Here is a 20,398-nt window from a genome sequence, read left to right as displayed (position 1 = left end):
TCGTGTGAGATGTGTAGGAAAGCAGCAGCTGTGCTAACTAAATACAAATAATGGTCGCTAATGCGGTGCGTTTCCAGCTGAAGGGCTCCGATTCACTACTCCATAAGAATAAAGTACCCGAAATATGCACCAGGCGGCGCCTCCTTAGCTCAGTGGCAGAGCGCTGGTCTAGTAAACCAGAGGTCGTGAGTTCGATCCTCACAGGAGGCAAACGAATTTTGTAACAGCCCCTTCTACCGTAGCCCTTTCGAAAAAAGCGGTCAAGAATAAAAAAAATTATGAATGGGTGCGGTATTTAAGAAATGCTCTCGCAAATGAAAAGTGCGAATGGTGCTATTAAAGTAGGCACCAGAAACTGCTGCTTTTGGCAGTCTCTGGAGAATGCCGACGTGAAATACTTAGTTCTTGTGAAGTATTTTCTACCCCTGGTAGAGACCCTCGCGGTTGTCGTCGTCGTCGGCGCCGCCGCCGCCTTGGTAATAGCGGCAACTCGCCTTTGTATGACATAGGGTGAGGTACCTTCTGCAACCGACTGAGATGGCAGTAAGCGATTGAAGCTGATTTGCAACCTCTTGTTTGATCAGCGTCATAATGGCTTGAATGTAACTTGCGATGGGACACAGCAAGAAGTAGCATCGCATTTAAAGTACTGAAATTGGAGATGGAGAATTGCGTCAAAGATGGGAAATTCATTCCGGCAAGCGTACAAATGGCGAAAATGAGGTGTGTGTGGGGAAGCAGATTGCGCCAGTGACCGTGTGGCCTAATGGATAAGGCGTCGGACTTCGAATCCGAAGATTGCAGGTTCGAATCCTGTCACGGTCGACTTTTTCCAGTTCTGCAAAAGATGCATGCTGTTTTGCTGTGTTGTTTGAGTACTACAAAACTAGTTGAAAGTTGCTGCTGTCCGCTTCCTGGCTGCAAACCGGCGTCTACCTGAAGCACAAGCAAGACAAGGGGGTTCTGTAGCGAAATTTTCGGCACTGTTTCGATCAGGAGAGTTTTTGTTGGAACTACTGCGTCTGATTCAGGACCCAAGAGCTACGCCACAGGCGTCTGCGCACAGTCGAGCATGTGTGTTGAATAACGGTGCTGATAGCCACGTATCATTTCAAGTAGATTTGATTCCTTTCGGACACAATTTTTCATTGAATAGGATTGTAGCTCATTTGTGGCAGCAGGAAATAAGCTGTAGTGAAAAGGACCTTTCATAGATGGTCGCAGGTCCCATAAGTATTGTATGGCTCGTAATGCGTTGTGTGGAGCACGGCTAGCTCAGTCGGTAGAGCATGAGACTCTTAATCTCAGGGTCGTGGGTTCGAGCCCCACGCTGGGCGGCGCGAAATTTTGTGTCTACGCGGATGCAACCTGCGCCCCTCTCGTGAGCTTTGCGTAATGAACGTAACGGGTTACGACGATGCCTAGCTTCGTATGAATATCAGAGGAATGGTTTTTGAAGCTGAAAGTAACTCTGAAATGAAATAAATGTGTTGTATTTGGAATTTTAGGTGTACATCGATATCGTGTGAGATGTGTAGGAAAGCAGCAGCTGTGCTAACTAAATACAAATAATGGTCGCTAATGCGGTGCGTTTCCAGCTGAAGGGCTCCGATTCACTACTCCATAAGAATAAAGTACCCGAAATATGCACCAGGCGGCGCCTCCTTAGCTCAGTGGCAGAGCGCTGGTCTAGTAAACCAGAGGTCGTGAGTTCGATCCTCACAGGAGGCAAACGAATTTTGTAACAGCCCCTTCTACCGTAGCCCTTTCGAAAAAAGCGGTCAAGAATAAAAAAAATTATGAATGGGTGCGGTATTTAAGAAATGCTCTCGCAAATGAAAAGTGCGAATGGTGCTATTAAAGTAGGCACCAGAAACTGCTGCTTTTGGCAGTCTCTGGAGAATGCCGACGTGAAATACTTAGTTCTTGTGAAGTATTTTCTACCCCTGGTAGAGACCCTCGCGGTTGTCGTCGTCGTCGGCGCCGCCGCCGCCTTGGTAATAGCGGCAACTCGCCTTTGTATGACATAGGGTGAGGTACCTTCTGCAACCGACTGAGATGGCAGTAAGCGATTGAAGCTGATTTGCAACCTCTTGTTTGATCAGCGTCATAATGGCTTGAATGTAACTTGCGATGGGACACAGCAAGAAGTAGCATCGCATTTAAAGTACTGAAATTGGAGATGGAGAATTGCGTCAAAGATGGGAAATTCATTCCGGCAAGCGTACAAATGGCGAAAATGAGGTGTGTGTGGGGAAGCAGATTGCGCCAGTGACCGTGTGGCCTAATGGATAAGGCGTCGGACTTCGAATCCGAAGATTGCAGGTTCGAATCCTGTCACGGTCGACTTTTTCCAGTTCTGCAAAAGATGCATGCTGTTTTGCTGTGTTGTTTGAGTACTACAAAACTAGTTGAAAGTTGCTGCTGTCCGCTTCCTGGCTGCAAACCGGCGTCTACCTGAAGCACAAGCAAGACAAGGGGGTTCTGTAGCGAAATTTTCGGCACTGTTTCGATCAGGAGAGTTTTTGTTGGAACTACTGCGTCTGATTCAGGACCCAAGAGCTACGCCACAGGCGTCTGCGCACAGTCGAGCATGTGTGTTGAATAACGGTGCTGATAGCCACGTATCATTTCAAGTAGATTTGATTCCTTTCGGACACAATTTTTCATTGAATAGGATTGTAGCTCATTTGTGGCAGCAGGAAATAAGCTGTAGTGAAAAGGACCTTTCATAGATGGTCGCAGGTCCCATAAGTATTGTATGGCTCGTAATGCGTTGTGTGGAGCACGGCTAGCTCAGTCGGTAGAGCATGAGACTCTTAATCTCAGGGTCGTGGGTTCGAGCCCCACGCTGGGCGGCGCGAAATTTTGTGTCTACGCGGATGCAACCTGCGCCCCTCTCGTGAGCTTTGCGTAATGAACGTAACGGGTTACGACGATGCCTAGCTTCGTATGAATATCAGAGGAATGGTTTTTGAAGCTGAAAGTAACTCTGAAATGAAATAAATGTGTTGTATTTGGAATTTTAGGTGTACATCGATATCGTGTGAGATGTGTAGGAAAGCAGCAGCTGTGCTAACTAAATACAAATAATGGTCGCTAATGCGGTGCGTTTCCAGCTGAAGGGCTCCGATTCACTACTCCATAAGAATAAAATACCCGAAATATGCACCAGGCGGCGCCTCCTTAGCTCAGTGGCAGAGCGCTGGTCTAGTAAACCAGAGGTCGTGAGTTCGATCCTCACAGGAGGCAAACGAATTTTGTAACAGCCCCTTCTACCGTAGCCCTTTCGAAAAAAGCGGTCAAGAATAAAAAAAATTATGAATGGGTGCGGTATTTAAGAAATGCTCTCGCAAATGAAAAGTGCGAATGGTGCTATTAAAGTAGGCACCAGAAACTGCTGCTTTTGGCAGTCTCTGGAGAATGCCGACGTGAAATACTTAGTTCTTGTGAAGTATTTTCTACCCCTGGTAGAGACCCTCGCGGTTGTCGTCGTCGTCGGCGCCGCCGCCGCCTTGGTAATAGCGGCAACTCGCCTTTGTATGACATAGGGTGAGGTACCTTCTGCAACCGACTGAGATGGCAGTAAGCGATTGAAGCTGATTTGCAACCTCTTGTTTGATCAGCGTCATAATGGCTTGAATGTAACTTGCGATGGGACACAGCAAGAAGTAGCATCGCATTTAAAGTACTGAAATTGGAGATGGAGAATTGCGTCAAAGATGGGAAATTCATTCCGGCAAGCGTACAAATGGCGAAAATGAGGTGTGTGTGGGGAAGCACATTGCGCCAGTGACCGTGTGGCCTAATGGATAAGGCGTCGGACTTCGGATCCGAAGATTGCAGGTTCGAATCCTGTCACGGTCGACTTTTTCCAGTTCTGCAAAAGATGCATGCTGTTTTGCTGTGTTGTTTGAGTACTACAAAACTAGTTGAAAGTTGCTGCTGTCCGCTTCCTGGCTGCAAACCGGCGTCTACCTGAAGCACAAGCAAGACAAGGGGGTTCTGTAGCGAAATTTTCGGCACTGTTTCGATCAGGAGAGTTTTTGTTGGAACTACTGCGTCTGATTCAGGACCCAAGAGCTACGCCACAGGCGTCTGCGCACAGTCGAGCATGTGTGTTGAATAACTGTGCTGATAGCCACGTATCATTTCAAGTTGATTTGATTCCTTTCGGACACAATTTTTCATTGAATAGGATTGTAGCTCATTTGTGGCAGCAGGAAATAAGCTGTAGTGAAAAGGACCTTTCATAGATGGTCGCAGGTCCCATAAGTATTGTATGGCTCGTAATGCGTTGTGTGGAGCCCGGCTAGCTAAGTCGGTAGAGCATGAGACTCTTAATCTCAGGGTCGTGGGTTCGAGCCCCACGCTGGGCGGCGCGAAATTTTGTGTCTACGCGGATGCAACCTGCGCCCCTCTCGTGAGCTTTGCGTAATGAACGTAACGGGTTACGACGATGCCTAGCTTCGTATGAATATCAGAGGAATGGTTTTTGAAGCTGAAAGTAACTCTGAAATGAAATAAATGTGTTGTATTTGGAATTTTAGGTGTACATCGATATCGTGTGAGATGTGTAGGAAAGCAGCAGCTGTGCTAACTAAATACAAATAATGGTCGCTAATGCGGTGCGTTTCCAGCTGAAGGGCTTCGATTCACTACTCCATAAGAATAAAGTATCCGAAAAATGCACCAGGCGGCGCCTCCTTAGCTCAGTGGCAGAGCGCTGGTCTAGTAAACCAGAGGTCGTGAGTTCGATCCTCACAGGAGGCAAACGAATTTTGTAACAGCCCCTTCTACCGTAGCCCTTTCGAAAAAAGCGGTCAAGAATAAAAAAAATTATGAATGGGTGCGGTATTTAAGAAATGCTCTCGCAAATGAAAAGTGCGAATGGTGCTATTAAAGTAGGCACCAGAAACTGCTGCTTTTGGCAGTCTCTGGAGAATGCCGACGTGAAATACTTAGTTCTTGTGAAGTATTTTCTACCCCTGGTAGAGACCCTCGCGGTTGTCGTCGTCGTCGGCGCCGCCGCCGCCTTGGTAATAGCGGCAACTCGCCTTTGTATGACATAGGGTGAGGTACCTTCTGCAACCGACTGAGATGGCAGTAAGCGATTGAAGCTGATTTGCAACCTCTTGTTTGATCAGCGTCATAAGGGCTTGAATGTAACTTGCGATGGGACACAGCAAGAAGTAGCATCGCATTTATAGTACTGAAATTGGAGATGGAGAATTGCGTCAAAGATGGGAAATTCATTCCGGCAAGCGTACAAATGGCGAAAATGAGGTGTGTGTGGGGAAGCACATTGCGCCAGTGACCGTGTGGCCTAATGGATAAGGCGTCGGACTTCGGATCCGAAGATTGCAGGTTCGAATCCTGTCACGGTCGACTTTTTCCAGTTCTGCAAAAGATGCATGCTGTTTTGCTGTGTTGTTTGAGTACTACAAAACTAGTTGAAAGTTGCTGCTGTCCGCTTCCTGGCTGCAAACCGGCGTCTACCTGAAGCACAAGCAAGACAAGGGGGTTCTGTAGCGAAATTTTCGGCACTGTTTCGATCAGGAGAGTTTTTGTTGGAACTACTGCGTCTGATTCAGGACCCAAGAGCTACGCCACAGGCGTCTGCGCACAGTCGAGCATGTGTGTTGAATAACGGTGCTGATAGCCACGTATCATTTCAAGTAGATTTGATTCCTTTCGGACACAATTTTTCATTGAATAGGATTGTAGCTCATTTGTGGCAGCAGGAAATAAGCTGTAGTGAAAAGGACCTTTCATAGATGGTCGCAGGTCCCATAAGTATTGTATGGCTCGTAATGCGTTGTGTGGAGCACGGCTAGCTCAGTCGGTAGAGCATGAGACTCTTAATCTCAGGGTCGTGGGTTCGAGCCCCACGCTGGGCGGCGCGAAATTTTGTGTCTACGCGGATGCAACCTGCGCCCCTCTCGTGAGCTTTGCGTAATGAACGTAACGGGTTACGACGATGCCTAGCTTCGTATGAATATCAGAGGAATGGTTTTTGAAGCTGAAAGTAACTCTGAAATGAAATAAATGTGTTGTATTTGGAATTTTAGGTGTACATCGATATCGTGTGAGATGTGTAGGAAAGCAGCAGCTGTGCTAACTAAATACAAATAATGGTCGCTAATGCGGTGCGTTTCCAGCTGAAGGGCTCCGATTCACTACTCCCTAAGAATAAAGTACCCGAAATATGCACCAGGCGGCGCCTCCTTAGCTCAGTGGCAGAGCGCTGGTCTAGTAAACCAGAGGTCGTGAGTTCGATCCTCACAGGAGGCAAACGAATTTTGTAACAGCCCCTTCTACCGTAGCCCTTTCGAAAAAAGCGGTCAAGAATAAAAAAAATTATGAATGGGTGCGGTATTTAAGAAATGCTCTCGCAAATGAAAAGTGCGAATGGTGCTATTAAAGTAGGCACCAGAAACTGCTGCTTTTGGCAGTCTCTGGAGAATGCCGACGTGAAATACTTAGTTCTTGTGAAGTATTTTCTACCCCTGGTAGAGACCCTCGCGGTTGTCGTCGTCGTCGGCGCCGCCGCCGCCTTGGTAATAGCGGCAACTCGCCTTTGTATGACATAGGGTGAGGTACCTTCTGCAACCGACTGAGATGGCAGTAAGCGATTGAAGCTGATTTGCAACCTCTTGTTTGATCAGCGTCATAATGGCTTGAATGTAACTTGCGATGGGACACAGCAAGAAGTAGCATCGCATTTATAGTACTGAAATTGGAGATGGAGAATTGCGTCAAAGATGGGAAATTCATTCCGGCAAGCGTACAAATGGCGAAAATGAGGTGTGTGTGGGGAAGCACATTGCGCCAGTGACCGTGTGGCCTAATGGATAAGGCGTCGGACTTCGGATCCGAAGATTGCAGGTTCGAATCCTGTCACGGTCGACTTTTTCCAGTTCTGCAAAAGATGCATGCTGTTTTGCTGTGTTGTTTGAGTACTACAAAACTAGTTGAAAGTTGCTGCTGTCCGCTTCCTGGCTGCAAACCGGCGTCTACCTGAAGCACAAGCAAGACAAGGGGGTTCTGTAGCGAAATTTTCGGCACTGTTTCGATCAGGAGAGTTTTTGTTGGAACTACTGCGTCTGATTCAGGACCCAAGAGCTACGCCACAGGCGTCTGCGCACAGTCGAGCATGTGTGTTGAATAACGGTGCTGATAGCCACGTATCATTTCAAGTAGATTTGATTCCTTTCGGACACAATTTTTCATTGAATAGGATTGTAGCTCATTTGTGGCAGCAGGAAATAAGCTGTAGTGAAAAGGACCTTTCATAGATGGTCGCAGGTCCCATAAGTATTGTATGGCTCGTAATGCGTTGTGTGGAGCACGGCTAGCTCAGTCGGTAGAGCATGAGACTCTTAATCTCAGGGTCGTGGGTTCGAGCCCCACGCTGGGCGGCGCGAAATTTTGTGTCTACGCGGATGCAACCTGCGCCCCTCTCGTGAGCTTTGCGTAATGAACGTAACGGGTTACGACGATGCCTAGCTTCGTATGAATATCAGAGGAATGGTTTTTGAAGCTGAAAGTAACTCTGAAATGAAATAAATGTGTTGTATTTGGAATTTTAGGTGTACATCGATATCGTGTGAGATGTGTAGGAAAGCAGCAGCTGTGCTAACTAAATACAAATAATGGTCGCTAATGCGGTGCGTTTCCAGCTGAAGGGCTCCGATTCACTACTCCCTAAGAATAAAGTACCCGAAATATGCACCAGGCGGCGCCTCCTTAGCTCAGTGGCAGAGCGCTGGTCTAGTAAACCAGAGGTCGTGAGTTCGATCCTCACAGGAGGCAAACGAATTTTGTAACAGCCCCTTCTACCGTAGCCCTTTCGAAAAAAGCGGTCAAGAATAAAAAAAATTATGAATGGGTGCGGTATTTAAGAAATGCTCTCGCAAATGAAAAGTGCGAATGGTGCTATTAAAGTAGGCACCAGAAACTGCTGCTTTTGGCAGTCTCTGGAGAATGCCGACGTGAAATACTTAGTTCTTGTGAAGTATTTTCTACCCCTGGTAGAGACCCTCGCGGTTGTCGTCGTCGTCGGCGCCGCCGCCGCCTTGGTAATAGCGGCAACTCGCCTTTGTATGACATAGGGTGAGGTACCTTCTGCAACCGACTGAGATGGCAGTAAGCGATTGAAGCTGATTTGCAACCTCTTGTTTGATCAGCGTCATAATGGCTTGAATGTAACTTGCGATGGGACACAGCAAGAAGTAGCATCGCATTTAAAGTACTGAAATTGGAGATGGAGAATTGCGTCAAAGATGGGAAATTCATTCCGGCAAGCGTACAAATGGCGAAAATGAGGTGTGTGTGGGGAAGCAGATTGCGCCAGTGACCGTGTGGCCTAATGGATAAGGCGTCGGACTTCGAATCCGAAGATTGCAGGTTCGAATCCTGTCACGGTCGACTTTTTCCAGTTCTGCAAAAGATGCATGCTGTTTTGCTGTGTTCTTTTGAGTACTACAAAACTAGTTGAAAGTTGCTGCTGTCCGCTTCCTGGCTGCAAACCGGCGTCTACCTGAAGCACAAGCAAGACAAGGGGGTTCTGTAGCGAAATTTTCGGCACTGTTTCGATCAGGAGAGTTTTTGTTGGAACTACTGCGTCTGATTCAGGACCCAAGAGCTACGCCACAGGCGTCTGCGCACAGTCGAGCATGTGTGTTGAATAACAGTGCTGATAGCCACGTATCATTTCAAGTAGATTTGATTCCTTTCGGACACAATTTTTCATTGAATAGGATTGTAGCTCATTTGTGGCAGCAGGAAATAAGCTGTAGTGAAAAGGACCTTTCATAGATGGTCGCAGGTCCCATAAGTATTGTATGGCTCGTAATGCGTTGTGTGGAGCACGGCTAGCTCAGTCGGTAGAGCATGAGACTCTTAATCTCAGGGTCGTGGGTTCGAGCCCCACGCTGGGCGGCGCGAAATTTTGTGTCTACGCGGATGCAACCTGCGCCCCTCTCGTGAGCTTTGCGTAATGAACGTAACGGGTTACGACGATGCCTAGCTTCGTATGAATATCAGAGGAATGGTTTTTGAAGCTGAAAGTAACTCTGAAATGAAATAAATGTGTTGTATTTGGAATTTTAGGTGTACATCGATATCGTGTGAGATGTGTAGGAAAGCAGCAGCTGTGCTAACTAAATACAAATAATGGTCGCTAATGCGGTGCGTTTCCAGCTGAAGGGCTCCGATTCACTACTCCATAAGAATAAAATACCCGAAATATGCACCAGGCGGCGCCTCCTTAGCTCAGTGGCAGAGCGCTGGTCTAGTAAACCAGAGGTCGTGAGTTCGATCCTCACAGGAGGCAAACGAATTTTGTAACAGCCCCTTCTACCGTAGCCCTTTCGAAAAAAGCGGTCAAGAATAAAAAAAATTATGAATGGGTGCGGTATTTAAGAAATGCTCTCGCAAATGAAAAGTGCGAATGGTGCTATTAAAGTAGGCACCAGAAACTGCTGCTTTTGGCAGTCTCTGGAGAATGCCGACGTGAAATACTTAGTTCTTGTGAAGTATTTTCTACCCCTGGTAGAGACCCTCGCGGTTGTCGTCGTCGTCGGCGCCGCCGCCGCCTTGGTAATAGCGGCAACTCGCCTTTGTATGACATAGGGTGAGGTACCTTCTGCAACCGACTGAGATGGCAGTAAGCGATTGAAGCTGATTTGCAACCTCTTGTTTGATCAGCGTCATAATGGCTTGAATGTAACTTGCGATGGGACACAGCAAGAAGTAGCAACGCATTTAAAGTACTGAAATTGGAGATGGAGAATTGCGTCAAAGATGGGAAATTCATTCCGGCAAGCGTACAAATGGCGAAAATGAGGTGTGTGTGGGGAAGCAGATTGCGCCAGTGACCGTGTGGCCTAATGGATAAGGCGTCGGACTTCGAATCCGAAGATTGCAGGTTCGAATCCTGTCACGGTCGACTTTTTCCAGTTCTGCAAAAGATGCATGCTGTTTTGCTGTGTTGTTTGAGTACTACAAAACTAGTTGAAAGTTGCTGCTGTCCGCTTCCTGGCTGCAAACCGGCGTCTACCTGAAGCACAAGCAAGACAAGGGGGTTCTGTAGCGAAATTTTCGGCACTGTTTCGATCAGGAGAGTTTTTGTTGGAACTACTGCGTCTGATTCAGGACCCAAGAGCTACGCCACAGGCGTCTGCGCACAGTCGAGCATGTGTGTTGAATAACTGTGCTGATAGCCACGTATCATTTCAAGTTGATTTGATTCCTTTCGGACACAATTTTTCATTGAATAGGATTGTAGCTCATTTGTGGCAGCAGGAAATAAGCTGTAGTGAAAAGGACCTTTCATAGATGGTCGCAGGTCCCATAAGTATTGTATGGCTCGTAATGCGTTGTGTGGAGCCCGGCTAGCTCAGTCGGTAGAGTTTGAGACTCTTAATCTCAGGGTTGTGGGTTCGAGCCCCACGCTGGGCGGCGCGAAATTTTGTGTCTACGCGGATGCAACCTGCGCCCCTCTCGTGAGCTTTGCGTAATGAACGTAACGGGTTACGACGATGCCTAGCTTCGTATGAATATCAGAGGAATGGTTTTTGAAGCTGAAAGTAACTCTGAAATGAAATAAATGTGTTGTATTTGGAATTTTAGGTGTACATCGATATCGTGTGAGATGTGTAGGAAAGCAGCAGCTGTGCTAACTAAATACAAATAATGGTCGCTAATGCGGTGCGTTTCCAGCTGAAGGGCTCCGATTCACTACTCCATAAGAATAAAGTACCCGAAATATGCACCAGGCGGCGCCTCCTTAGCTCAGTGGCAGAGCGCTGGTCTAGTAAACCGGAGGTCGTGAGTTCGATCCTCACAGGAGGCAAACGAATTTTGTAACAGCCCCTTCTACCGTAGCCCTTTCGAAAAAAGCGGTCAAGAATAAAAAAAATTATGAATGGGTGCGGTATTTAAGAAATGCTCTCGCAAATGAAAAGTGCGAATGGTGCTATCAAAGTAGGCACCAGAAACTGCTGCTTTTGGCAGTCTCTGGAGAATGCCGACGTGAAATACTTAGTTCTTGTGAAGTATTTTCTACCCCTGGTAGAGACCCTCGCGGTTGTCGTCGTCGTCGTCATGTAACTTGCGATGGGACACAGCAAGAAGTAGCGTCGCATTTTTAGTACTGAAATTGGAGATGGAGGATTGCGTCAAAGATGGGAAATTCATTCCGGCAAGCGTACAAATGGCGAAAATGAGGTGTGTGTGGGGAAGCACATTGCGCCAGTGACCGTGTGGCCTAATGGATAAGGCGTCGGACTTCGGATCCGAAGATTGCAGGTTCGAATCCTGTCACGGTCGACTTTTTCCAGTTCTGCAAAAGATGCATGCTGTTTTGCTGTGTTGTTTGAGTACTACAAAACTAGTTGAAAGTTGCTGCTGTCCGCTTCCTGGCTGCAAACCGGCGTCTACCTGAAGCACAAGCAAGACAAGGGGGTTCTGTAGCGAAATTTTCGGCACTGTTTCGATCAGGAGAGTTTTTGTTGGAACTACTGCGTCTGATTCAGGACCCAAGAGCTACGCCACAGGCGTCTGCGCACAGTCGAGCATGTGTGTTGAATAACTGTGCTGATAGCCACGTATCATTTCAAGTTGATTTGATTCCTTTCGGACACAATTTTTCATTGAATAGGATTGTAGCTCATTTGTGGCAGCAGGAAATAAGCTGTAGTGAAAAGGACCTTTCATAGATGGTCGCAGGTCCCATAAGTATTGTATGGCTCGTAATGCGTTGTGTGGAGCCCGGCTAGCTCAGTCGGTAGAGCTTGAGACTCTTAATCTCAGGGTCGTGGGTTCGAGCCCCACGCTGGGCGGCGCGAAATTTTGTGTCTACGCGGATGCAACCTGCGCCCCTCTCGTGAGCTTTGCGTAATGAACGTAACGGGTTACGACGATGCCTAGCTTCGTATGAATATCAGAGGAATGGTTTTTGAAGCTGAAAGTAACTCTGAAATGAAATAAATGTGTTGTATTTGGAATTTTAGGTGTACATCGATATCGTGTGAGATGTGTAGGAAAGCAGCAGCTGTGCTAACTAAATACAAATAATGGTCGCTAATGCGGTGCGTTTCCAGCTGAAGGGCTCCGATTCACTACTCCATAAGAATAAAGTACCCGAAAAATGCACCAGGCGGCGCCTCCTTAGCTCAGTGGCAGAGCGCTGGTCTAGTAAACCAGAGGTCGTGAGTTCGATCCTCACAGGAGGCAAACGAATTTTGTAACAGCCCCTTCTACCGTAGCCCTTTCGAAAAAAGCGGTCAAGAATAAAAAAAATTATGAATGGGTGCGGTATTTAAGAAATGCTCTCGCAAATGAAAAGTGCGAATGGTGCTATTAAAGTAGGCACCAGAAACTGCTGCTTTTGGCAGTCTCTGGAGAATGCCGACGTGAAATACTTAGTTCTTGTGAAGTATTTTCTACCCCTGGTAGAGACCCTCGCGGTTGTCGTCGTCGTCGGCGCCGCCGCCGCCTTGGTAATAGCGGCAACTCGCCTTTGTATGACATAGGGTGAGGTACCTTCTGCAACCGACTGAGATGGCAGTAAGCGATTGAAGCTGATTTGCAACCTCTTGTTTGATCAGCGTCATAAGGGCTTGAATGTAACTTGCGATGGGACACAGCAAGAAGTAGCATCGCATTTATAGTACTGAAATTGGAGATGGAGAATTGCGTCAAAGATGGGAAATTCATTCCGGCAAGCGTACAAATGGCGAAAATGAGGTGTGTGTGGGGAAGCACATTGCGCCAGTGACCGTGTGGCCTAATGGATAAGGCGTCGGACTTCGGATCCGAAGATTGCAGGTTCGAATCCTGTCACGGTCGACTTTTTCCAGTTCTGCAAAAGATGCATGCTGTTTTGCTGTGTTGTTTGAGTACTACAAAACTAGTTGAAAGTTGCTGCTGTCCGCTTCCTGGCTGCAAACCGGCGTCTACCTGAAGCACAAGCAAGACAAGGGGGTTCTGTAGCGAAATTTTCGGCACTGTTTCGATCAGGAGAGTTTTTGTTGGAACTACTGCGTCTGATTCAGGACCCAAGAGCTACGCCACAGGCGTCTGCGCACAGTCGAGCATGTGTGTTGAATAACTGTGCTGATAGCCACGTATCATTTCAAGTTGATTTGATTCCTTTCGGACACAATTTTTCATTGAATAGGATTGTAGCTCATTTGTGGCAGCAGGAAATAAGCTGTAGTGAAAAGGACCTTTCATAGATGGTCGCAGGTCCCATAAGTATTGTATGGCTCGTAATGCGTTGTGTGGAGCCCGGCTAGCTCAGTCGGTAGAGCATGAGACTCTTAATCTCAGGGTCGTGGGTTCGAGCCCCACGCTGGGCGGCGCGAAATTTTGTGTCTACGCGGATGCAACCTGCGCCCCTCTCGTGAGCTTTGCGTAATGAACGTAACGGGTTACGACGATGCCTAGCTTCGTATGAATATCAGAGGAATGGTTTTTGAAGCTGAAAGTAACTCTGAAATGAAATAAATGTGTTGTATTTGGAATTTTAGGTGTACATCGATATCGTGTGAGATGTGTAGGAAAGCAGCAGCTGTGCTAACTAAATACAAATAATGGTCGCTAATGCGGTGCGTTTCCAGCTGAAGGGCTTCGATTCACTACTCCATAAGAATAAAGTACCCGAAAAATGCACCAGGCGGCGCCTCCTTAGCTCAGTGGCAGAGCCCTGGTATAGTAAACCAGAGGTCGTGAGTTCGATCCTCACAGGAGGCAAACGAATTTTGTAACAGCCCCTTCTACCGTAGCCCTTTCGAAAAAAGCGGTCAAGAATAAAAAAAATTATGAATGGGTGCGGTATTTAAGAAATGCTCTCGCAAATGAAAAGTGCGAATGGTGCTATTAAAGTAGGCACCAGAAACTGCTGCTTTTGGCAGTCTCTGGAGAATGCCGACGTGAAATACTTAGTTCTTGTGAAGTATTTTCTACCCCTGGTAGAGACCCTCGCGGTTGTCGTCGTCGTCGTCGTCGTCGGCGCCGCCGCCGCCTTGGTAATAGCGGCAACTCGCCTTTGTATGACATAGGGTGAGGTACCTTCTGCAACCGACTGAGATGGCAGTAAGCGATTGAAGCTGATTTGCAACCTCTTGTTTGATCAGCGTCATAAGGGCTTGAATGTAACTTGCGATGGGACACAGCAAGAAGTAGCATCGCATTTATAGTACTGAAATTGGAGATGGAGAATTGCGTCAAAGATGGGAAATTCATTCCGGCAAGCGTACAAATGGCGAAAATGAGGTGTGTGTGGGGAAGCACATTGCGCCAGTGACCGTGTGGCCTAATGGATAAGGCGTCGGACTTCGGATCCGAAGATTGCAGGTTCGAATCCTGTCACGGTCGACTTTTTCCAGTTCTGCAAAAGATGCATGCTGTTTTGCTGTGTTGTTTGAGTACTACAAAACTAGTTGAAAGTTGCTGCTGTCCGCTTCCTGGCTGCAAACCGGCGTCTACCTGAAGCACAAGCAAGACAAGGGGGTTCTGTAGCGAAATTTTCGGCACTGTTTCGATCAGGAGAGTTTTTGTTGGAACTACTGCGTCTGATTCAGGACCCAAGAGCTACGCCACAGGCGTCTGCGCACAGTCGAGCATGTGTGTTGAATAACTGTGCTGATAGCCACGTATCATTTCAAGTTGATTTGATTCCTTTCGGACACAATTTTTCATTGAATAGGATTGTAGCTCATTTGTGGCAGCAGGAAATAAGCTGTAGTGAAAAGGACCTTTCATAGATGGTCGCAGGTCCCATAAGTATTGTATGGCTCGTAATGCGTTGTGTGGAGCCCGGCTAGCTCAGTCGGTAGAGCATGAGACTCTTAATCTCAGGGTCGTGGGTTCGAGCCCCACGCTGGGCGGCGCGAAATTTTGTGTCTACGCGGATGCAACCTGCGCCCCTCTCGTGAGCTTTGCGTAATGAACGTAACGGGTTACGACGATGCCTAGCTTCGTATGAATATCAGAGGAATGGTTTTTGAAGCTGAAAGTAACTCTGAAATGAAATAAATGTGTTGTATTTGGAATTTTAGGTGTACATCGATATCGTGTGAGATGTGTAGGAAAGCAGCAGCTGTGCTAACTAAATACAAATAATGGTCGCTAATGCGGTGCGTTTCCAGCTGAAGGGCTTCGATTCACTACTCCATAAGAATAAAGTACCCGAAAAATGCACCAGGCGGCGCCTCCTTAGCTCAGTGGCAGAGCGCTGGTCTAGTAAACCAGAGGTCGTGAGTTCGATCCTCACAGGAGGCAAACGAATTTTGTAACAGCCCCTTCTACCGTAGCCCTTTCGAAAAAAGCGGTCAAGAATAAAAAAAATTATGAATGGGTGCGGTATTTAAGAAATGCTCTCGCAAATGAAAAGTGCGAATGGTGCTATTAAAGTAGGCACCAGAAACTGCTGCTTTTGGCAGTCTCTGGAGAATGCCGACGTGAAATACTTAGTTCTTGTGAAGTATTTTCTACCCCTGGTAGAGACCCTCGCGGTTGTCGTCGTCGTCGTCGGCGCCGCCGCCGCCTTGGTAATAGCGGCAACTCGCCTTTGTATGACATAGGGTGAGGTACCTTCTGCAACCGACTGAGATGGCAGTAAGCGATTGAAGCTGATTTGCAACCTCTTGTTTGATCAGCGTCATAATGGCTTGAATGTAACTTGCGATGGGACACAGCAAGAAGTAGCATCGCATTTAAAGTACTGAAATTGGAGATGGAGAATTGCGTCAAAGATGGGAAATTCATTCCGGCAAGCGTACAAATGGCGAAAATGAGGTGTGTGTGGGGAAGCAGATTGCGCCAGTGACCGTGTGGCCTAATGGATAAGGCGTCGGACTTCGAATCCGAAGATTGCAGGTTCGAATCCTGTCACGGTCGACTTTTTCCAGTTCTGCAAAAGATGCATGCTGTTTTGCTGTGTTGTTTGAGTACTACAAAACTAGTTGAAAGTTGCTGCTGTCCGCTTCCTGGCTGCAAACCGGCGTCTACCTGAAGCACAAGCAAGACAAGGGGGTTCTGTAGCGAAATTTTCGGCACTGTTTCGATCAGGAGAGTTTTTGTTGGAACTACTGCGTCTGATTCAGGACCCAAGAGCTACGCCACAGGCGTCTGCGCACAGTCGAGCATGTGTGTTGAATAACGGTGCTGATAGCCACGTATCATTTCAAGTAGATTTGATTCCTTTCGGACACAATTTTTCATTGAATAGGATTGTAGCTCATTTGTGGCAGCAGGAAATAAGCTGTAGTGAAAAGGACCTTTCATAGATGGTCGCAGGTCCCATAAGTATTGTATGGCTCGTAATGCGTTGTGTGGAGCACGGCTAGCTCAGTCGGTAGAGCATGAGACTCTTAATCTCAGGGTCGTGGGTTCGAGCCCCACGCTGGGCGGCGCGAAATTTTGTGTCTACGCGGATGCAACCTGCGCCCCTCTCGTGAGCTTTGCGTAATGAACGTAACGGGTTACGACGATGCCTAGCTTCGTATGAATATCAGAGGAATGGTTTTTGAAGCTGAAAGTAACTCTGAAATGAAATAAATGTGTTGTATTTGGAATTTTAGGTGTACATCGATATCGTGTGACATGTGTAGGAAAGCAGCAGCTGTGCTAACTAAATACAAATAATGGTCGCTAATGCGGTGCGTTTCCAGCTGAAGGGCTCCGATTCACTACACCATAAGAATAAAGTACCCGAAAAATGCACCAGGCGGCCCCTCCTTAGCTCAGTGGCAGAGCGCTGGTCTAGTAAACCAGAGGTCGTGAGTTCGATCCTCACAGGAGGCAAACGAATTTTGTAACAGCCCCTTCTACCGTAGCCCTTTCGAAAAAAGCGGTCAAGAATAAAAAAAATTATGAATGGGTGCGGTATTTAAGAAATGCTCTCGCAAATGAAAAGTGCGAATGGTGCTATTAAAGTAGGCACCAGAAACTGCTGCTTTTGGCAGTCTCTGGAGAATGCCGACGTGAAATACTTAGTTCTTGTGAAGTATTTTCTACCCCTGGTAGAGACCCTCGCGGTTGTCGTCGTCGTCGGCGCCGCCGCCGCCTTGGTAATAGCGGCAACTCGCCTTTGTATGACATAGGGTGAGGTACCTTCTGCAACCGACTGAGATGGCAGTAAGCGATTGAAGCTGATTTGCAACCTCTTGTTTGATCAGCGTCATAAGGGCTTGAATGTAACTTGCGATGGGACACAGCAAGAAGTAGCATCGCATTTATAGTACTGAAATTGGAGATGGAGAATTGCGTCAAAGATGGGAAATTCATTCCGGCAAGCGTACAAATGGCGAAAATGAGGTGTGTGTGGGGAAGCACATTGCGCCAGTGACCGTGTGGCCTAATGGATAAGGCGTCGGACTTCGGATCCGAAGATTGCAGGTTCGAATCCTGTCACGGTCGACTTTTTCCAGTTCTGCAAAAGATGCATGCTGTTTTGCTGTGTTGTTTGAGTACTACAAAACTAGTTGAAAGTTGCTGCTGTCCGCTTCCTGGCTGCAAACCGGCGTCTACCTGAAGCACAAGCAAGACAAGGGGGTTCTGTAGCGAAATTTTCGGCACTGTTTCGATCAGGAGAGTTTTTGTTGGAACTACTGCGTCTGATTCAGGACCCAAGAGCTACGCCACAGGCGTCTGCGCACAGTCGAGCATGTGTGTTGAATAACGGTGCTGATAGCCACGTATCATTTCAAGTTGATTTGATTCCTTTCGGACACAATTTTTCATTGAATAGGATTGTAGCTCATTTGTGGCAGCAGGAAATAAGCTGTAGTGAAAAGGACCTTTCATAGATGGTCGCAGGTCCCATAAGTATTGTATGGCTCGTAATGCGTTGTGTGGAGCCCGGCTAGCTCAGTCGGTAGAGCATGAGACTCTTAATCTCAGGGTCGTGGGTTCGAGCCCCACGCTGGGCGGCGCGAAATTTTGTGTCTACGCGGATGCAACCTGCGCCCCTCTCGTGAGCTTTGCGTAATGAACGTAACGGGTTACGACGATGCCTAGCTTCGTATGAATATCAGAGGAATGGTTTTTGAAGCTGAAAGTAACTCTGAAATGAAATAAATGTGTTGTATTTGGAATTTTAGGTGTACATCGATATCGTGTGACATGTGTAGGAAAGCAGCAGCTGTGCTAACTAAATACAAATAATGGTCGCTAATGCGGTGCGTTTCCAGCTGAAGGGCTCCGATTCACTACTCCATAAGAATAAAGTACCCGAAAAATGCACCAGGCGGCGCCTCCTTAGCTCAGTGGCAGAGCGCTGGTCTAGTAAACCAGAGGTCGTGAGTTCGATCCTCACAGGAGGCAAACGAATTTTGTAACAGCCCCTTCTACCGTAGCCCTTTCGAAAAAAGCGGTCAAGAATAAAAAAAATTATGAATGGGTGCGGTATTTAAGAAATGCTCTCGCAAATGAAAAGTGCGAATGGTGCTATTAAAGTAGGCACCAGAAACTGCTGCTTTTGGCAGTCTCTGGAGAATGCCGACGTGAAATACTTAGTTCTTGTGAAGTATTTTCTACCCCTGGTAGAGACCCTCGCGGTTGTCGTCGTCGTCGTCATGTAACTTGCGATGGGACACAGCAAGAAGTAGCGTCGCATTTTTAGTACTGAAATTGGAGATGGAGAATTGCGTCAAAGATGGGAAATTCATTCCGGCAAGCGTACAAATGGCGAAAATGAGGTGTGTGTGGGGAAGCACATTGCGCCAGTGACCGTGTGGCCTAATGGATAAGGCGTCGGACTTCGGATCCGAAGATTGCAGGTTCGAATCCTGTCACGGTCGACTTTTTCCAGTTCTGCAAAAGATGCATGCTGTTTTGCTGTGTTGTTTGAGTACTACAAAACTAGTTGAAAGTTGCTGCTGTCCGCTTCCTGGCTGCAAACCGGCGTCTACCTGAAGCACAAGCAAGACAAGGGGGTTCTGTAGCGAAATTTTCGGCACTGTTTCGATCAGGAGAGTTTTTGTTGGAACTACTGCGTCTGATTCAGGACCCAAGAGCTACGCCACAGGCGTCTGCGCACAGTCGAGCATGTGTGTTGAATAACGGTGCTGATAGCCACGTATCATTTCAAGTAGATTTGATTCCTTTCGGACACAATTTTTCATTGAATAGGATTGTAGCTCATTTGTGGCAGCAGGAAATAAGCTGTAGTGAAAAGGACCTTTCATAGATGGTCGCAGGTCCCATAAGTATTGTATGGCTCGTAATGCGTTGTGTGGAGCACGGCTAGCTCAGTCGGTAGAGCATGAGACTCTTAATCTCAGGGTCGTGGGTTCGAGCCCCACGCTGGGCGGCGCGAAATTTTGTGTCTACGCGGATGCAACCTGCGCCCCTCTCGTGAGCTTTGCGTAATGAACGTAACGGGTTACGACGATGCCTAGCTTCGTATGAATATCAGAGGAATGGTTTTTGAAGCTGAAAGTAACTCTGAAATGAAATAAATGTGTTGTATTTGGAATTTTAGGTGTACATCGATATCGTGTGACATGTGTAGGAAAGCAGCAGCTGTGCTAACTAAATACAAATAATGGTCGCTAATGCGGTGCGTTTCCAGCTGAAGGGCTCCGATTCACTACTCCATAAGAATAAAGTACCCGAAAAATGCACCAGGCGGCGCCTCCTTAGCTCAGTGGCAGAGCGCTGGTCTAGTAAACCAGAGGTCGTGAGTTCGATCCTCACAGGAGGCAAACGAATTTTGTAACAGCCCCTTCTACCGTAGCCCTTTCGAAAAAAGCGGTCAAGAATAAAAAAAATTATGAATGGGTGCGGTATTTAAGAAATGCTCTCGCAAATGAAAAGTGCGAATGGTGCTATTAAAGTAGGCACCAGAAACTGCTGCTTTTGGCAGTCTCTGGAGAATGCCGACGTGAAATACTTAGTTCTTGTGAAGTATTTTCTACCCCTGGTAGAGACCCTCGCGGTTGTCGTCGTCGTCGTCATGTAACTTGCGATGGGACACAGCAAGAAGTAGCGTCGCATTTTTAGTACTGAAATTGGAGATGGAGAATTGCGTCAAAGATGGGAAATTCATTCCGGCAAGCGTACAAATGGCGAAAATGAGGTGTGTGTGGGGAAGCACATTGCGCCAGTGACCGTGTGGCCTAATGGATAAGGCGTCGGACTTCGGATCCGAAGATTGCAGGTTCGAATCCTGTCACGGTCGACTTTTTCCAGTTCTGCAAAAGATGCATGCTGTTTTGCTGTGTTGTTTGAGTACTACAAAACTAGTTGAAAGTTGCTGCTGTCCGCTTCCTGGCTGCAAACCGGCGTCTACCTGAAGCACAAGCAAGACAAGGGGGTTCTGTAGCGAAATTTTCGGCACTGTTTCGATCAGGAGAGTTTTTGTTGGAACTACTGCGTCTGATTC

At 47.3% G+C, this 20,398-nt stretch overlaps 41 non-coding genes across 41 annotated transcripts; all 41 read left to right on the top strand.

The window, feature by feature from the left end:
• The first annotated feature begins 138 nt into the window (after nucleotides 1-138).
• On the top strand, nucleotides 139-210 carry Trnat-agu (transfer RNA threonine (anticodon AGU)). Its single transcript has one exon. It is a non-coding gene; the product is annotated as a tRNA-Thr (tRNA).
• A 542-nt stretch (nucleotides 211-752) lies between these two features.
• Nucleotides 753-825, top strand: Trnar-ucg (transfer RNA arginine (anticodon UCG)). The gene has a single exon. It is a non-coding gene; the product is annotated as a tRNA-Arg (tRNA).
• Nucleotides 826-1,264: 439 nt separating this feature from the next.
• On the top strand, nucleotides 1,265-1,337 carry Trnak-cuu (transfer RNA lysine (anticodon CUU)). Its single transcript has one exon. It is a non-coding gene; the product is annotated as a tRNA-Lys (tRNA).
• A 322-nt stretch (nucleotides 1,338-1,659) lies between these two features.
• Trnat-agu (transfer RNA threonine (anticodon AGU)) lies at nucleotides 1,660-1,731 on the top strand. The gene has a single exon. It is a non-coding gene; the product is annotated as a tRNA-Thr (tRNA).
• Nucleotides 1,732-2,273: 542 nt separating this feature from the next.
• Nucleotides 2,274-2,346, top strand: Trnar-ucg (transfer RNA arginine (anticodon UCG)). The gene has a single exon. It is a non-coding gene; the product is annotated as a tRNA-Arg (tRNA).
• Nucleotides 2,347-2,785: 439 nt separating this feature from the next.
• Trnak-cuu (transfer RNA lysine (anticodon CUU)) lies at nucleotides 2,786-2,858 on the top strand. Its single transcript has one exon. It is a non-coding gene; the product is annotated as a tRNA-Lys (tRNA).
• A 322-nt stretch (nucleotides 2,859-3,180) lies between these two features.
• Nucleotides 3,181-3,252, top strand: Trnat-agu (transfer RNA threonine (anticodon AGU)). Its single transcript has one exon. It is a non-coding gene; the product is annotated as a tRNA-Thr (tRNA).
• A 542-nt stretch (nucleotides 3,253-3,794) lies between these two features.
• Trnar-ucg (transfer RNA arginine (anticodon UCG)) lies at nucleotides 3,795-3,867 on the top strand. The gene has a single exon. It is a non-coding gene; the product is annotated as a tRNA-Arg (tRNA).
• Nucleotides 3,868-4,306: 439 nt separating this feature from the next.
• On the top strand, nucleotides 4,307-4,379 carry Trnak-cuu (transfer RNA lysine (anticodon CUU)). The gene has a single exon. It is a non-coding gene; the product is annotated as a tRNA-Lys (tRNA).
• A 322-nt stretch (nucleotides 4,380-4,701) lies between these two features.
• On the top strand, nucleotides 4,702-4,773 carry Trnat-agu (transfer RNA threonine (anticodon AGU)). The gene has a single exon. It is a non-coding gene; the product is annotated as a tRNA-Thr (tRNA).
• A 542-nt stretch (nucleotides 4,774-5,315) lies between these two features.
• Trnar-ucg (transfer RNA arginine (anticodon UCG)) lies at nucleotides 5,316-5,388 on the top strand. The gene has a single exon. It is a non-coding gene; the product is annotated as a tRNA-Arg (tRNA).
• A 439-nt stretch (nucleotides 5,389-5,827) lies between these two features.
• Nucleotides 5,828-5,900, top strand: Trnak-cuu (transfer RNA lysine (anticodon CUU)). Its single transcript has one exon. It is a non-coding gene; the product is annotated as a tRNA-Lys (tRNA).
• A 322-nt stretch (nucleotides 5,901-6,222) lies between these two features.
• Nucleotides 6,223-6,294, top strand: Trnat-agu (transfer RNA threonine (anticodon AGU)). Its single transcript has one exon. It is a non-coding gene; the product is annotated as a tRNA-Thr (tRNA).
• A 542-nt stretch (nucleotides 6,295-6,836) lies between these two features.
• Trnar-ucg (transfer RNA arginine (anticodon UCG)) lies at nucleotides 6,837-6,909 on the top strand. The gene has a single exon. It is a non-coding gene; the product is annotated as a tRNA-Arg (tRNA).
• A 439-nt stretch (nucleotides 6,910-7,348) lies between these two features.
• Nucleotides 7,349-7,421, top strand: Trnak-cuu (transfer RNA lysine (anticodon CUU)). Its single transcript has one exon. It is a non-coding gene; the product is annotated as a tRNA-Lys (tRNA).
• A 322-nt stretch (nucleotides 7,422-7,743) lies between these two features.
• Trnat-agu (transfer RNA threonine (anticodon AGU)) lies at nucleotides 7,744-7,815 on the top strand. The gene has a single exon. It is a non-coding gene; the product is annotated as a tRNA-Thr (tRNA).
• A 542-nt stretch (nucleotides 7,816-8,357) lies between these two features.
• Trnar-ucg (transfer RNA arginine (anticodon UCG)) lies at nucleotides 8,358-8,430 on the top strand. The gene has a single exon. It is a non-coding gene; the product is annotated as a tRNA-Arg (tRNA).
• A 440-nt stretch (nucleotides 8,431-8,870) lies between these two features.
• On the top strand, nucleotides 8,871-8,943 carry Trnak-cuu (transfer RNA lysine (anticodon CUU)). Its single transcript has one exon. It is a non-coding gene; the product is annotated as a tRNA-Lys (tRNA).
• Nucleotides 8,944-9,265: 322 nt separating this feature from the next.
• Trnat-agu (transfer RNA threonine (anticodon AGU)) lies at nucleotides 9,266-9,337 on the top strand. Its single transcript has one exon. It is a non-coding gene; the product is annotated as a tRNA-Thr (tRNA).
• Nucleotides 9,338-9,879: 542 nt separating this feature from the next.
• On the top strand, nucleotides 9,880-9,952 carry Trnar-ucg (transfer RNA arginine (anticodon UCG)). Its single transcript has one exon. It is a non-coding gene; the product is annotated as a tRNA-Arg (tRNA).
• A 439-nt stretch (nucleotides 9,953-10,391) lies between these two features.
• On the top strand, nucleotides 10,392-10,464 carry Trnak-cuu (transfer RNA lysine (anticodon CUU)). The gene has a single exon. It is a non-coding gene; the product is annotated as a tRNA-Lys (tRNA).
• A 322-nt stretch (nucleotides 10,465-10,786) lies between these two features.
• Nucleotides 10,787-10,858, top strand: Trnat-agu (transfer RNA threonine (anticodon AGU)). Its single transcript has one exon. It is a non-coding gene; the product is annotated as a tRNA-Thr (tRNA).
• Nucleotides 10,859-11,261: 403 nt separating this feature from the next.
• On the top strand, nucleotides 11,262-11,334 carry Trnar-ucg (transfer RNA arginine (anticodon UCG)). Its single transcript has one exon. It is a non-coding gene; the product is annotated as a tRNA-Arg (tRNA).
• Nucleotides 11,335-11,773: 439 nt separating this feature from the next.
• Trnak-cuu (transfer RNA lysine (anticodon CUU)) lies at nucleotides 11,774-11,846 on the top strand. Its single transcript has one exon. It is a non-coding gene; the product is annotated as a tRNA-Lys (tRNA).
• A 322-nt stretch (nucleotides 11,847-12,168) lies between these two features.
• Trnat-agu (transfer RNA threonine (anticodon AGU)) lies at nucleotides 12,169-12,240 on the top strand. Its single transcript has one exon. It is a non-coding gene; the product is annotated as a tRNA-Thr (tRNA).
• Nucleotides 12,241-12,782: 542 nt separating this feature from the next.
• Trnar-ucg (transfer RNA arginine (anticodon UCG)) lies at nucleotides 12,783-12,855 on the top strand. Its single transcript has one exon. It is a non-coding gene; the product is annotated as a tRNA-Arg (tRNA).
• Nucleotides 12,856-13,294: 439 nt separating this feature from the next.
• On the top strand, nucleotides 13,295-13,367 carry Trnak-cuu (transfer RNA lysine (anticodon CUU)). The gene has a single exon. It is a non-coding gene; the product is annotated as a tRNA-Lys (tRNA).
• Nucleotides 13,368-13,689: 322 nt separating this feature from the next.
• Nucleotides 13,690-13,761, top strand: Trnat-agu (transfer RNA threonine (anticodon AGU)). The gene has a single exon. It is a non-coding gene; the product is annotated as a tRNA-Thr (tRNA).
• Nucleotides 13,762-14,312: 551 nt separating this feature from the next.
• Nucleotides 14,313-14,385, top strand: Trnar-ucg (transfer RNA arginine (anticodon UCG)). The gene has a single exon. It is a non-coding gene; the product is annotated as a tRNA-Arg (tRNA).
• A 439-nt stretch (nucleotides 14,386-14,824) lies between these two features.
• On the top strand, nucleotides 14,825-14,897 carry Trnak-cuu (transfer RNA lysine (anticodon CUU)). Its single transcript has one exon. It is a non-coding gene; the product is annotated as a tRNA-Lys (tRNA).
• Nucleotides 14,898-15,219: 322 nt separating this feature from the next.
• On the top strand, nucleotides 15,220-15,291 carry Trnat-agu (transfer RNA threonine (anticodon AGU)). Its single transcript has one exon. It is a non-coding gene; the product is annotated as a tRNA-Thr (tRNA).
• Nucleotides 15,292-15,836: 545 nt separating this feature from the next.
• Trnar-ucg (transfer RNA arginine (anticodon UCG)) lies at nucleotides 15,837-15,909 on the top strand. The gene has a single exon. It is a non-coding gene; the product is annotated as a tRNA-Arg (tRNA).
• Nucleotides 15,910-16,348: 439 nt separating this feature from the next.
• Nucleotides 16,349-16,421, top strand: Trnak-cuu (transfer RNA lysine (anticodon CUU)). The gene has a single exon. It is a non-coding gene; the product is annotated as a tRNA-Lys (tRNA).
• A 320-nt stretch (nucleotides 16,422-16,741) lies between these two features.
• On the top strand, nucleotides 16,742-16,815 carry Trnat-agu (transfer RNA threonine (anticodon AGU)). The gene has a single exon. It is a non-coding gene; the product is annotated as a tRNA-Thr (tRNA).
• Nucleotides 16,816-17,357: 542 nt separating this feature from the next.
• Trnar-ucg (transfer RNA arginine (anticodon UCG)) lies at nucleotides 17,358-17,430 on the top strand. Its single transcript has one exon. It is a non-coding gene; the product is annotated as a tRNA-Arg (tRNA).
• A 439-nt stretch (nucleotides 17,431-17,869) lies between these two features.
• On the top strand, nucleotides 17,870-17,942 carry Trnak-cuu (transfer RNA lysine (anticodon CUU)). Its single transcript has one exon. It is a non-coding gene; the product is annotated as a tRNA-Lys (tRNA).
• A 322-nt stretch (nucleotides 17,943-18,264) lies between these two features.
• Trnat-agu (transfer RNA threonine (anticodon AGU)) lies at nucleotides 18,265-18,336 on the top strand. Its single transcript has one exon. It is a non-coding gene; the product is annotated as a tRNA-Thr (tRNA).
• A 403-nt stretch (nucleotides 18,337-18,739) lies between these two features.
• On the top strand, nucleotides 18,740-18,812 carry Trnar-ucg (transfer RNA arginine (anticodon UCG)). Its single transcript has one exon. It is a non-coding gene; the product is annotated as a tRNA-Arg (tRNA).
• Nucleotides 18,813-19,251: 439 nt separating this feature from the next.
• Trnak-cuu (transfer RNA lysine (anticodon CUU)) lies at nucleotides 19,252-19,324 on the top strand. Its single transcript has one exon. It is a non-coding gene; the product is annotated as a tRNA-Lys (tRNA).
• A 322-nt stretch (nucleotides 19,325-19,646) lies between these two features.
• Nucleotides 19,647-19,718, top strand: Trnat-agu (transfer RNA threonine (anticodon AGU)). The gene has a single exon. It is a non-coding gene; the product is annotated as a tRNA-Thr (tRNA).
• A 403-nt stretch (nucleotides 19,719-20,121) lies between these two features.
• Trnar-ucg (transfer RNA arginine (anticodon UCG)) lies at nucleotides 20,122-20,194 on the top strand. The gene has a single exon. It is a non-coding gene; the product is annotated as a tRNA-Arg (tRNA).
• Nucleotides 20,195-20,398: the final 204 nt, after the last annotated feature.

The sequence above is a fragment of the Schistocerca serialis genome, chromosome 7 (assembly GCF_023864345.2).
Source record: "Schistocerca serialis cubense isolate TAMUIC-IGC-003099 chromosome 7, iqSchSeri2.2, whole genome shotgun sequence".
Taxonomy (NCBI): domain Eukaryota; kingdom Metazoa; phylum Arthropoda; class Insecta; order Orthoptera; family Acrididae; genus Schistocerca; species Schistocerca serialis.
This window is presented reverse-complemented; position numbering and strand designations above follow the sequence as displayed.